This window comes from Arachis hypogaea, chromosome 13, assembly GCF_003086295.3.
Source record: "Arachis hypogaea cultivar Tifrunner chromosome 13, arahy.Tifrunner.gnm2.J5K5, whole genome shotgun sequence".
In the NCBI taxonomy this organism is placed as follows: Eukaryota; Viridiplantae; Streptophyta; class Magnoliopsida; order Fabales; family Fabaceae; genus Arachis; species Arachis hypogaea.
In genome coordinates, this window is record NC_092048.1 from 65,151,447 (window position 1) to 65,164,749 (window position 13,303).

General features: G+C 37.1%; 1 non-coding gene across 1 annotated transcript; it reads left to right on the forward strand.

Moving 5' to 3' along the window:
• The first annotated feature begins 3,901 nt into the window (after window positions 1-3,901).
• LOC112739920 (small nucleolar RNA R71) lies at window positions 3,902-4,009 on the forward strand. Its single transcript, XR_003170855.1, has one exon. It is a non-coding gene; the product is annotated as a small nucleolar RNA R71 (small nucleolar RNA).
• Window positions 4,010-13,303: the final 9,294 nt, after the last annotated feature.

Genomic DNA, 13,303 nt, shown 5'->3' on the forward strand with positions numbered 1-13,303 from the left:
TTCAAGGATGAATTCGAAACCATGTACTTCTTGTTCTTTTGTAATTAAAACATTTTTCATTCAAGAGAGGTGATGGATTCATATTCATAACTTTAAGGTATAGACACTTAGACACTAATGATCATGTAATAAGACACAAGTATAAATAAACATAAAGCTCAAAAATTGAAAAACAGAAAAATAAATAAACAAGGAGATTAAGGAATGAGTCCACCTTAGTGAGGGTGGCGTCTTCCTCTTATTGAAGAACTAATGGTGCTCTTGAGCTCCTCTATGTCTCTTTCTTGTCTTTGTTGCTCCTCCCTCATAGAGCTTTGATCTTCTTTAATTTCATGGAGGATGATGGAGTGCTCTTGGTGCTCCACCCTTAGTTGTCCCACGTTGGAACTTAATTCTCCTAGGGAGGTGTTGATTTGCTCCCAATAATTCTGTGGAGAAAAGTGCATCCCTTGAGGCATCTTAAGGATTTCATGGTGAGGAATCTCCTCATGCTCATGTTGAGGTCCATGATTTCTTGTTTGCTCCATCCTTTTCTTAGTGATGGGCTTATCCTCTTCAATGAGGATGTCTCCCTCTATGTCAATTCCAGCCGAATTGCAGAGGTGGCATATGAGGTGAAGAAAGGCTAACCTTGCCCAAGTGGAGGACTTGTCAGCCACCTTGTAGAGTTCTTGAGGTATAATCTAATGAACTTCCACCTCCTCTCCAATCATGATACTATGGATCATGATGGCCCGGTCTATAGTAACTTCAGACTGGTTGCTAGTAGGAATGATTGAGCGTTGAATGAACTCTAACCATCCCCTAGCCACTGGTTTGAGGTCATGCCTTCTTAGTTGAACCGGCTTGCCTCTTGAGTCAATTTTCCATTGAGCTCCTTCCTCACATATGTCTATGAGGACTTGGTCCAACCTTTGATCAAAGTTGTCCCTTCTTGTGTAGGGGCATGCGTTCTCTTCCATCATTGGCAACTTGAACGCCAGCCTTACATTTTCCGGACTGAAATCTAAGTGTTTCCCCCGAACCATAGTAAGCCAATGCTTTGGATTCGGGTTCACACTTTGATCATGGTTCCTAGTGATCCATGCGTTTGCATAGAACTTTTGAACCATTAGGATCCCGACTTGTTGAATGGGGTTGGTGAGAACTTCCCAACCTCTTCTTTGGATCTCAAGTCAGATCTCTGGATACTCATTCTTTTTTAGCTTTAAAGGAACCTCAGGGATCACTTTATTCTTAGCCACAACTTCATAGAAGTGGTCTTGATGGACCTTTGAGATGAGCTCCATCTCCCATAACTAAGAGGTGGAAGCAATTGCCTTCCCTTTCCTCTTTCTAGAGGTTTCTCTGGCCTTAGGTGCCATTAATGGTTATGGAAAAACAAAAAGCTATACTTTTTACCACACTAAACTTAAAATATTTGCTCGTCCCCGAGCAAAAGAAGAAATAAAAATAGTAGAAGAAGAAGAAAATGGGGAAGATGGGGGGTGAGGTGATTTCGGCCAAGGGTGAATTTAGGGTTGTGTTGTGTGAAAATGAAGAAGGAATGAGGGGTTTATATAGGAGTGGGGGGAGGGTGAATTTTCGGCCATTAGGGTTGGGTTTGGGAGCAAAATTAGTTTGAATTTGAAGGTAGGTGGGGTTTTTGGGGAAGAGAGGATGGATGTGAGTGGTGAAGAGGTGATGGGGAAGAAAGTCATGAAAAGGTGTGAAGAGGAGAGAAGAAGGGTAGGTGGGGGTCCTGTGGGGTCCACAGATCTTGAGAGAATTCTGTGGGGTCCACAGATCCTGAGGTGTCAAGGGTTTTTCATCCCTGCACCTTTTAGACGTGTAAAACGCCCTATACATGCAATCCTAGCGTTTAACGCCAGACTGCTGCCTGTTTCTGGCATTAAACGCCACTTCCATGCTCTGTTCTGGCGTTTAACGCCAGGTAGATGCTGGTTTCCGGCGTTAAACGCCAGCCTGGTGCCTGTTTCTGGCGTTAAACGCCAGACAGATGCTTGTTTCTGGCATTTAAACGCCAGACTGCTCTCCTCCAGGGTGTGCTATTTTTTTCTGCTATTTTTTCATTTTGTTTTTTATTTTTCAGTAGTTTTTGTGACTCCACATGATCATCAACTTAATAAAACACGAAATAACAATAGAAGATAAATAAATATAATTAGATAACATTGGGTTGCCTCCCAACAAGCGCTTCTTTAATGTCAATAGCTTGACAGTGAGCTCTCGTGGAGCCTCACAGATACTTAGAGCATTGTTGGAACTTCCCAACACCAAACTTAGAGTTTGAATGTGGGGGTTCAACACCAAACTTAGAGTTTGACTTTGGGGGCTTTGGTTGACTCTGTACTGAGAGAAGCTTTTCATGCTTCCTCTCAATGGTTACAGAAGGAGATCCTTGAGTTTTAAACACAAGGTTGTCCTCATTCAGTTGAAGGATCAATTCTCCTCTTTCCACATCAATCACAGCTCTTGCTGTGGCTAGGAAGGGTCTTCCAGGGATGATGGATTCATCCTCATCCTTCCCAGTGTCTAGGATTGTGAAATCAGCAGGGATGTAAAGGCCTTTAACCTTTACTAGCACAGCCTCTACTTGTCCATAAGCCTGTTTTCTTGAATTGTCTACCATTTCTAATGAAATTATGGCAGCTTACACCTCAAAGATTCCCAGTTTCTCTATTACAGAGAGTGGCATGAGGTTTATCCCTAACCTAAGGTCACATAGAGCCTTCTCAATGGTCATGGTGCCTATGGTACTAGGTATTAAGAACTTTCCAGGATCCTATTTCTTCTGAGGCAATGTCAGTTGATCCAGATCACTCAGTTCATTGATAAGCAAGAGAGGTTCATCTTCCCAAGTCTCATTACCAAATAATTTGGCATTCAGTTTCATGATTGCACCAAGGTACTTGGCAACTTGCTCTTCAGTGACATCTTCATTCTCTTCAGAAGAAGAATACTCATCAGAGCTCATGAATGGCATAAGGAGGTTCAACGAAATCTCTATGGTCTCTAGATGAGCCTCCGATTCCTTTGGTTCCTCAGAGGGAAACTCCTTGTTGATCACTGGACATCCCAGGAGGTCTTCCTCACTGGGATTCATGTCTTCTCCCTCCCTTGTAGGTTCGGCCATGATGGTTAAATCAATGGCCTTGCACTTTCTTTTTGGATTCTCTTCTGTATTGCTTGGGAGAGTACTAAGAGGAGTTTCAGTGACTCTTTTACTCAGCTGGCCCACTTGTGCCTCCAAATTTATAATGGAGGACCATATTTCATTTATGAAACTTAAAGTGGCCTTAGATAGATCAGAGACTATATTTGCTAAGCTAGATGGATTCTGCTCAGAATTCTCTGTCTGTTGCTGAGTGGATGATGGAAAAGGCTTGCTATTGCTAAACCTGTTTCTTCCACCATTATTAAAGCCTTGTTGAGGCTTCTTTTGATCCTTCCATGAGAAATTTAGATGATTCCTCCATGAGGGATTATAGGTGTTTCCATAGGGTTAACCCATGTAATTCACCTCTGCTATTGCAGGGTTCTTAGGATCATAAGCTTCTTCTTCTTCAGAAGATGCCTCTTTAGTACTGTTGGATGATTCCTTCAATTCATTCAGACTCTGAGAGATCATATTGACTTACTGAGTCAATATTTTATTTTGAGCCAATATGGCATTCAGAGTATCAATTTCAAGAACTCTCTTCCTCATAGGTGTCCCATTATTCACAGGATTCCTTTCAGAAGTGTACATGAACTGGTTATTTGCAACCATGTCAATGAGTTCTTGAGCTTCTGCAGGCATTTTCTTTAGGTGAATGGATCCACCTGCAAAATGGTCCAATGATATCTTTGATAACTCAGACAGACCAGCATAGAATATATCCAGGATGGTCCATTCTGAAAGCATGTCAGAAGGACACTTTTTGGTCAGTTCCTTGTATCTCTCCCAAGCTTCATAGAGGGATTCACCTTCCTTCTATTTGAAGGTTTGAACATCCACTCTAAGCTTACTAAGCTTTTGAGGAGGAAAGAACTTGGCTAAGAAAGCTGTGACCAGCATATCCCAAGAGTTCATGCTATCCTCAGGTTGAGAGTCCAACCATATTCTAGCTCTGTCTCTTACAGTAAACGGGAAAAGCATGAGCCTGTAGACCTCGGGATCAACCCCATTGGTCTTAACAGTATCACAGATCTGCAAGAATTCAGTTAAGAACTGAAATGGATCTTCAGATGAAAGTCCATAAAACTTGCAATTCTGTTGCATCAGAGAAACTAATTGAGGTTTCAGCTCAAAATTGTTTGCTCCAATGGCAGGGATTGAGATGCTTCTTCCATGTAAATTGGAATTTGGTGCAGTAAAGTCACCAAGCATCTTTCTTGCATTGTTATTATTTTCGGCCATGTGTCCTTCTTTTTCGAAAATTTCTGTCAGATTTTCTCCAGAGAGTTATGCTTTAGCTTCCCTTAGCTTCCTCTTCAGAGTCCTTTCAGGTTCAGGATCAGCCTCAACAAGAATGTTCTTATCCTTGTTCCTGCTCATATGAAAAAGAAGAAAACAGAAAAGAAAATATGGAATCCTCTATGCCACAGTATAGAGATTCCTTTGTGTGAGTAGAAGAAGATATGAATAGAAAATGGAGAATCCAAACACAAGGGTGAGGAGTAGGTTCAAATTCTTGGATGAAGAGGAGTGTTAGTAAATAAATAAATAAATAGGAGGTGAGGGAGAAGAATTTTCGAAAATTAGATAAAATAAAATAAAAGTATTTTTGTTTTTAAATTAAAATTAAAAATTAAAATTAAAAATTCGAAAATTAAGCAAGGAAAATTAAATCAAATTAAATTAAATTTAAAACAATTAGTTAATTCAAAAAGGAATTTTGAAAAAGATGAAGGTGATTTTTGAAAATTAGAGAGAGAGAATTAGTTAGGTAGTTTTGAAAAAGATATGATTGAAACAAAAAGATAGGATTGATTGAAAAAGATTTGAAAATCAATTTGAAAAGATATGATTGAAAATCATTCTGAAAGAGATTTGGATTGGAAATTAAAAAGATTTGATTTTGAAATAGATTTTGAAATTAGCAATCAAAAAGATATAATTGAAAAGATATGATTGAAAAGATATGATTTGAAATTTAATTTGAAAAAGATTTGAAAAGGAAATTAAAAAGATTTGATTTTTGAAATTAAAGTTGATTACTTGACTAACAAGAAACTAAAAGATATGATTTTAAAATTCAAAGATTGAACCTTTCTTAATAGGCAAGTAACAACAAAAATTTTTTTTGAATTAAAACATTAAATGTTGGCAATTAATTCAAAAATGTGAAATAGAAATAAGAAAAAGATTTTGAAAATAATTTTTGAATTTTTTCGAAAATCATAAAAGAAAATGAAAAAGATTTGATTTTTGAAAAAGATTTGAAAAAGATAGAATTTTTAAATTGAAAATTTGATTTGACTCATAAGAAACAACTAAATTTTAAAAAGTTTTGAAAAAGTCAACTCAAATTTTCGAAAATTTATGAGAGAATAAGGGAAAGATACTTTTTGATCTTTTTTTTTGAATTTTAATGATGAGAGAGAAAAACATCAAAAAGACTTAATGCATGGAAATTTTAGATCAAAACACATGATGCATGCAAGAACACTTTGAATGTCAAGATGAACACCAAGAACGCTTTGAAGATCAAGATGAACATGAAGACTTATTTTTGAAAAATTTTTTAGAAAAGAAAAACATGCAAGACACCAAACTTAGAAATTTTCAAACTTTAGACACTAACAAATTAAAAATGCATATAAAAAATAAGAAAAGACACAAAACAAGAAAATATGAAGATCAAACAAGAAGACTGGCCAAGAACAACTTGAAGATCATGAAGAACATATGATGAATTTTCGAAAATTCTTGAGAAAAACAAAAATATGTAAGACACCAAACTTAAAAGTTGACTCTAGACTCAAACAAGAAACACAAAAATATTTTTGATTTTATGATTTTATTAATTTTTTTGTTTTTTTCGAAAATTATTTTGGGAAGAATGAAAAAGAAGAAAAAAAAATTTTTTTTGTATTTTTTAAAAATAATAAATAAAATAGAAGGCTTGAAAATAAAATAAAATTACCTAATCTGAGCAACAAGGTGAACCGTCAGTTGTCCAAACTCGAACAATCACCGGCAACGGCGCCAAAAACTTGGTGCATGAAATCGTGATTGTTCATTCCTTGGTAACGGCGCTAAAAACTTAATATGCACGTTCATAATTTTAGTTCTCTTCACAATTTCGATACAACTAACCAGCAAGTGCACTGGGTCGTCCAAGTAATAAACCTTACGTGAGTAAGGGTCGATCCCACGGAGATTGTCGGCTTGAAGCAAGCTATGGTCACCTTGTAAATCTCAGTCAGGCGGATTCAAAAGGTTATAGAGTTTTAATAATTAAAAGATAAATAAAACATAAACTAGGATAGAGATACTTATGTAATTCATTGGTGAGAATTTCATATAAGCATATAGAGATGCTTTCGTTCCTCTGAACCTCTGCTTTCCTGCTGTCTTCATCCAATCATTCCTACTTCCTTCCACGGCATGCTTTATGTAGGGCATCACTGTTGTCAATGGCTACATCCCATCCTCTCTGTGAAAATGGTCCAATGCGCTGTCACTGCAAGGCTAATCATCTATCTGTTCTGGATCATACTGGAATAGGATTTATTATCCTTTTGTGTCTGTCACTATGTCCAGCACTCACGAGTTTGAAGCTCATCACAGCCATCCCTTCCCAGATCCTACTCGGAATACCACAGACAAGGTTTAGACTTTCCGGATCTCAAGAATGGCCATCTATGGGTTCTAACTTATACCACGAAGACTCTAATATCTCGGACTCGGTCCTCTGTATTAGATATCTAAGAGATACTCATTCTAGCTTGTTTGCATGTAGAACGGAAGTGTTTGTCAGGCACGCGTTCATTGGTGAGAATGATAATGAGCGTCACATAATCATCACATTTATCATGTTCTTGGGTGTGAATGGATATCTTAGAATAGGAATAAGCTTGAATTGAATAGAAAAACAAAAGTACTCTGCATTAATTCATGAGGAATAGCAGAGCTCCACACCTTAATCTATGGTGTGTAGAAACTCTACCGTTGAAAATACATAAGTGATGAAGGTCCAGGCATGGCCAAATGGCCAGCCCCCATAAAGGTCTAAGATAGCATAAAACTGATCAAAGTTCTGATCCAAAGATCTATATACAATAGTAAAAAGTCCTATTTATACTAAACTAGTTACTAGGGTTTACAGAAATGAGTAAATGATGCAGAAATCCACTTCTGGGGCCCACTTGGTGTGTGCTTGGACTGAGCATTGAGCTTTACACGTGTAGAGGCTTCTCTTGGAGTTGAACACTAGTTTGTAACCTGTTTCTGGCGTTTAACTCCACTTTGCAACCTATTTCTAGCGTTTAACTCAAGAATGCAGCATGGAACTGGCATTCAACACCATTTTGCGTTGTATAAACTCGAGCAAAGTATGGACTATTATATATTGCTGAAAAGCCCTGGATGTCTACTTTCCAACACGATTCAAAGCGTGCCATTTGGAATCTTGTAGCTCCAGAAAATCCACTTTGAGTGCAGGGAGGTCAGAATCCAACAGCATCTGCAGTCCTTCTTCAACCTTTGAATCTGATTTTTGCTCAGGTCCTTCAATTTCAGCCAGAAAATACCTGAAATCACAGAAAAATACACAAACTCATAGTAAAGTCCGGAAATGTGAATTTTAATTAAAAACTAATAAAAATATACTAAAAACTAACTAAATCATACTAAAAACTATGTAAAAACAATGCCAAAAAGCGTATAAATTATCCGCTCATCAATGCTCATGTGAAATCAAAACAATTGAATTACCATGTGCATTCAAATATATATATATATATATATATATATATATATATATATATATATATTATTTTTGGTATTTAATTAAGGGGATACAAAAATTCCCCAATTGCAAATTAAAAAGAATCAATGCACATGGGATAAAATTAAAGTTAATGCATGAGCTTGCAATACAAAGTGAGAAAATTTGGGCACATAGGTTAAGAAACTTTGAATTACAAAATATGTATGTTAGGTGAGATCTTAGACTAATCAAGGATTCACTTATTAGCTCACTTGGCCTTATACATATACCCTTACCTTTACCTTGGCCCCATTACAACCTTGAAAAAGACCTCATGATTTTTGTATGCCTATATTCTATAATTGTTGATTGGTTAGATGAAGAACAAAGTTATAGAAAGTAAGGATAAAAATAAGAATAGAGTGATTAACCCAATAAACACTGAGTGACTAGAGAGTAAACATAAAATCCAGTGAGGGTTCAATAGCTCATCACCATATATCTCTGCTTAAATTGTTAACTGTCTTGCAAGTTTGTAAAATATTTTTACCCATCTCAATTGTAAAAGTACTTTAACATTATCTAGGGTTTGGCTATGTATATATGATTCCTTGAGGATGTGAATTAATTTAACTACATGTAAGTTTTATATACAAGTGAATAACAATTAGAATTGCATGATTCATTTAGGTAGTTGCATTTAGGATAGATTGCATTGCTTGAAATTCCACCACTTTAACCTTACCTTACTCTTTATCTTGGACTTAGCATGAGGACATGCTATTGTTTAAGTGTGGGAAGGTTGATAAACCCATATTTTATTATATATATTCTGCTCAATTTAAGTGATTTATTCAACCCTTCACCCACTTATTCATGTAAATTGCATGGTTTCACTTTCCCTTCCTTATTATGTGATATATGTGAAATACATGTTTCCTATGCTTTAAAATTATTTATTTTAATTACCCTTTATTACCATTCGATGCCGTGATCTGTGTGTTGAGAAGTTTTAGATCTTCTAAGGTAGGAATGACTTAAATGATGGAAAGAAAACATACAAAAATGGAAAAAAAGCACAAAATGGAGTTTTTGAAGAAACTGGCAGCTACGCGAACACATGGACGACGTGGTCGCATGCCCAGCGCGAGAAGACAGTGACGCGAACGCGTGACTGACGCGGACGCGCGGCATGAGTAGAACACAGATGACGCGTACGCATGACCGAAGCGAACGCGTGACAAGGAAAACTCCAGATGACGCAACCGCATGACCCACGCGGACGCGTGACAGACGCCATGCACCAGAAATTACAGAAAACGCTCCCAGTGATTTCTGAAACCCTTTTTGGCCCAGATCCAATTCCAGAAGGCACAGATTAGAGGTTATAAAGTGGAGGAATGCATCCATTCAGGAAGAAGTCTTCAATTATTCACTTTTCATAGTTTAGATGTAGTTTTTAGAGAGAGAGGTTCTCTCCTCTCTCTTAGGTTTTTAGGATTAGGATTCCTCTTAAAGGATTTAGAATTTCAACTCTTCATCAGGTTCAATATTCCTTTTACTTTATATTTCTCTTTTACTTTCAGATGCTTTAATGCTCTCATTTAATTACTTATGTTGTCAATTTGGATTATGAACTCTTTATGTTTAAATTGATTTTCTCTTATTAATGCAATCGAGGTATTTCAGATCATTGATTCTTATTTAGCTTTTTATGTTATTGGCTTTAATTGATTAACTGGAAGCTCTTGAGTTATCAACTATCCGTGATTGGTTGTTATGTTGGCTAAATTGACTGGTATTCCACTAACTCTAGTCTTTCCTTAGGAGTTGGCTAGGACTTGGGAATCTAACTAATTAGTTCACTTGACTTTCCCTTGCTTTCATAAGGGTTAACTAAGTGGGATTAACTTCTATTCTCATAGGAGTAACTAGGATAGGACTTCCGAATTTTCATACCTTGCCAAGAGTTTATTTTATAGTTATTTATTTATTTTATTTGTCATTTAAATTACTTGTTCCTTACTTTCAAAACCACCAATTTACAAAACTCATAACCAATAATAAGAACACCTCCCTGCAGTTCCTTGAGAAGATGACCCGAGATTTAAATACTTCGGTTATCAATTTTAAAGGGGTTTGTTACTTGTGACAACCAAAACATTTGTACGAAAGGATTTTCTGTTGGTTTAGAAGCTATATCTACAATGCGATCATATTTTTATATTTCTTTACCGATAGAAAAACTGATCGTCACAAATCAAAACTCATGATGGTTGCATGTTCAAGGCTTAATAGCAAGGGTTGGTGTGGAACTAGATTGCTTGGGTTTAGGATGATGTTTGGTTGCTCAAGTGAGAATTCCAAGATTATGGCACCCGGATGGACTAATGATGATCAATTTGAAGATGGGTGTAGAAACAAGATATGGGATCCGAGAATACATGAGGATCCCTTTTGGGAGCCCTTAGCTTGTGTGGAACTCTATCAAGGCTTGGAGCTATCATTTTTGAAGAATGGAGCTTATTGGAGATTCAAGCATTAGTGGATGTTCCAAGATGAATTTAAGCACAAGCCACCTTGATGAGGAGCTCTCCATAAGTCCAACTTAAGGACAATAAATAAAAGTGATAGGTGGGAGACACCCCACCATGGTAAAATCTTTTCATTTTCTCTTTTGTAAATATTGGTGATTAGTTTAATTTCATGTTTTGATTGGTTAGTTGAGTTTAGATGGTAGTCTAGTATGTTAAATAAGGTTTTATGGTGTTTTGGTAGCTGTTTGGAGGTTTGAAATAATTGGTTTGGTGCATGATAAACCCCAATTTTGTGGTTTATCATGTGCTTAATTTGGGGGATTTTATCACTTTTTCCCACATTTATTCAATGAAATAGCATGGTTTTGCAATTCTCCATTGATTTGTGCTTAAATGGGAAAACATGCTTTTTAGGCCTTAAAATAGCTAAATTCAATTCACTTTAATTCTATTCGATGCCTTGATATGTTTGTTGAGTGATTTCAGGTTCATAAGGCAAGTATTGGATGGAAAAAGTGAGGAGAAAAGCATGCAAAGTAGGAGAACTCATGAAGAAATGAAGGAACCGCAAAGCTGTCAAGCCTGACCTCTTCGCACTCAATCGACCATAACTTGAGCTACAAAGGTCCAAATGAGGCGGTTTTAGTTGCGTTGGAAAGCTAACATCCGAGGCTTCAAATTGATATAAAATTTTCCATAGTTGCTCTTCGCGTTTAGGGACGCATACGCGTACTGTACTCGTACATGCCGATGGAGCAGCGTGATTCACTAAAGTGAAATCATCGCCAGCGATTTGTAGCTCATTTTGGGCCCAATCCAACTCATTTCTGATTGATGCCAGGGCATTTTGGCCAGTTTCACTAACCTTTTCTTTACTGTTTTAGGGTAGTTTCATGCATTTTCTTAGGAAATAAGCAAGTTTTGGGTAAATAATCACTTACATCTTGATTCAAGCAAACATTGTAAATTTTATATAATTTTATGAGAATTATGCATGAATTGAATGATAAAATGAATGATGCATGATCTCATGGGTTAGAACTTAGCTTTGATGCACTTTATTTGCTTGATTTCAGGACAAAGGAAGCAAGGAAGAGCCACGTTAGTCTAACTAACGTGACCACTAACGTGGAATGGGAGCTAGCTTGCAACGTTAATGAGAAAAGTGATCGCCAATAACGCTTTCGAAGCCATCATAGCCCACGTTAATTGCCACGTTAACTATATTAACGTGGTAGTTAACGTGGAAGAAAAGGGAGCTCCAGCGTTAGTGGTAAAAGTGAATACCACTAACGCTCCAAAATGGGCAATTGGCCACGTTAAGAGTCACGTTAACCTAGTTAACGTGAACTCTAACGTGGAAGGGGCAAACAATGCCAATGTTAGTGACACTCACCTTTGTCACTAACGTTGGACTAAGCCAACATTGCCCACGTTAGTGGTCACGTTAATACCACTAATGTGAAATGTAACGTGGAGCCAAGCATGATAAGCCAACATTAGTGACACTCACCTTTGTCACTAACGTTGGAGATGGCAATCTTCAACACGTTAAGAGTCACATTAACTAAGTCAACGTGAACTCTAACGTAGGAAGGTGAGGTGTTTGGAGCGTTAGTGACAAAGGTAAGTGTCACTAACGCTCTCGAGGCTAAGGCATGCCCACGTTAAGAGCCACGTTAGTTATACTAATGTGAACTCTAACGTGAAGAAAGGAGGGGCTAAGGGCAACGTTATTGGAAAAGGTAAACGCCAATAATGCTTGCGATGGACCAAGAGGCAACGTTAGTGGTCACGTTAGTACAACTAACGTTGAAGTTAACGTTAACCATCTTGGGCTAGGAATGTTAGTGCAAAAGGTGATTGTCAGTAACGTTCTCGAACCCACATTTTCACTTAAACGTTAACACCACTAACGTCCTAGCTAAAATCCATGCCTACTTCACACTTTCTCTACAAGTAAAGCTGAGCCCACTGAATCCTCCAAACTGCTTCAACTCAAGATCCAAAGGCCCATATCCAAGATTTGAAGAGCCAACTAGAAGAGCAGAAGAGTAGTATAAATAGGAGTAGTTTTGAACTAGAGAGAAGCCTTTGGATTGGGAGAACCACTCTCTGTATAATTTACTTTCTCTGCAACTTCTAGTTTTACTTCCAGAATGCATTCTCCATCTTTGTTTTCCATTCCCAGATCTATGAACAAGTAAACCCCTTTCATTGGGTTAGGGAGCTCTGTTGTAATTTGATGGATCAATAATAGTTTTCATTATTCTTCCTCTTTCTTTTCTCTTGATTTTACTAGAAAGCTTACAATCTTCATCCAATTGGGTAGTTGTCTTGGAAAAAAAGCTATTCATACTTGGATCTCTTCAGAACCTTGGAAGAAGAATGAAGAGATCATGCTAGAAATGCTTTCTCATGTTGGACCAAATTGGGGTTTGGATGGATATAGTGACATATAATCCTACCAAAACTTTGATTTGGAAATACATGTGGTATAATCAGTGACCATACTTCATCTCTTCTCATGAGCAATTGGTCCAAGGAATTGGCTATTGATCAAGATTTGAGAGATTTAATTACCAAGGAATTGGAATTCAATCACTTAAGATTGCCAAGGAGATCAATGAATGAATTGATTGAGGAAGAGATGAAAATGAACTTGATCTGGAGAATGCAACATCTCCTAAGCCCAATGAATCCCCCATTTCTGATCTTACCCATTCTCTTTACTTTCTGCCATTTAGTTTCATGCTAAATTCCCCATTTCCCATTTAAGATTCTGCAATTTACTTTCCGTCATTTATATTCAGCTCTTTATTTCCAGCATTTACATTTTCTGCCATT